This window comes from Apium graveolens, chromosome 7 (assembly GCF_009905375.1).
Source record: "Apium graveolens cultivar Ventura chromosome 7, ASM990537v1, whole genome shotgun sequence".
In the NCBI taxonomy this organism is placed as follows: Eukaryota; Viridiplantae; Streptophyta; class Magnoliopsida; order Apiales; family Apiaceae; genus Apium; species Apium graveolens.
The window spans coordinates 197,481,812-197,482,980 of NC_133653.1; the positions used below are offsets into that span (position 1 = coordinate 197,481,812).

The 1,169-nt window shown below is 36.9% G+C and overlaps 1 non-coding gene across 1 annotated transcript; it reads left to right on the forward strand.

The window, feature by feature from the left end:
• On the forward strand, nt 1-107 carry LOC141676231 (small nucleolar RNA R71). The gene has a single exon (XR_012556831.1). It is a non-coding gene; the product is annotated as a small nucleolar RNA R71 (small nucleolar RNA).
• The last annotated feature ends 1,062 nt before the right edge of the window (nt 108-1,169 follow it).

Here is a 1,169-nt window from a genome sequence, read left to right on the forward strand (position 1 = left end):
ATGCCATGGTATGGGCACTTCCTTATCATCTCCTTATATCGATCCCAAGTCTCACACAGAGATTCTCCAGTTTGCTGAGCAAACTGAGTAAGAGCATTCCTGATTGCAGCAGTCTTCGCCATAGGGAAGAATTTAGTGAGAAATGTAGTAACCCCAATTTTTGGGAAATTTTTGAAACCCTTATGAATAGTGTTTTTGCTGAATGAGAAAACTTTTCATGCCACACTACGTAGGGGTTCTGTTATTGATCTTCTGGGATATTATTAGTACTCTATGTGGTATATAAGTGTATGTAAAGATCGTCAGAATCCAATTTCCGAACACTTTGATTTTTCCCGGAAATCCACTAGATACGGAAAGAATTGAGAAAAAGGTAACAGAATAAAAAGGATTTAAATTAAAGGATTATAAGAGAGGATCATAAAAAGGAATATAATGTATTGAGAAAGGTTAAGGGAACCTAAGTAATAAGATCCCGAGTATGATCCCTCAAACGATAAACGAAAACGAAAGTTAAGCGAACCGTATAACAGATCAGCGGTCATTAGGCAAATAATTAGGAAGTTAATCAAAGGGATTAGAGAGGATGATGTCACCCAACCAATGAGAAGAGGACAAGGAGGGGAGGATGACATCATGAGGATGATGCAAGCATGACATAAGAGGGAAGGAAATGTGGTGGAATATTAACCACACAAAGTCAAGGCTACAAAGGGAATTAACCAAAAAACAAGACAAAAAGCAACCAACCAAGCAAAACAAATCACAAAACACCAAACCTTCCATTTCTTCATGAAGCTCTCGGCTTCTTTCTTAAGAATTGGGAAGTCCAAGCTCCTCCACTTGCCATTTTACAAGGTAATTATCCTAGCTTCTCCTAGTTAAGTTACATACTTCCTAGAAATCTTAGCTTCAAAATCCTTTCCTAGCATTTCCTATAAATCATTCAAGAAGATGGTGAATAGTACTTTCTTGAAATTAATTTTTGTGTTCTTGATTTCTTTGAAAGAACAAGCTTGTAGGAGGTTAGATTAAGGCTTCCATGGGCATTCCAAGGACCTTTCATGGATTAAAAGCTTCAAGGAAGGTATAACTCTTCATGGTCTTAGTTTTAAGTTTTGTTGTTTAGATTTCCTAATGTTTAGATGATGGGTTAGTGTAATGGGTGT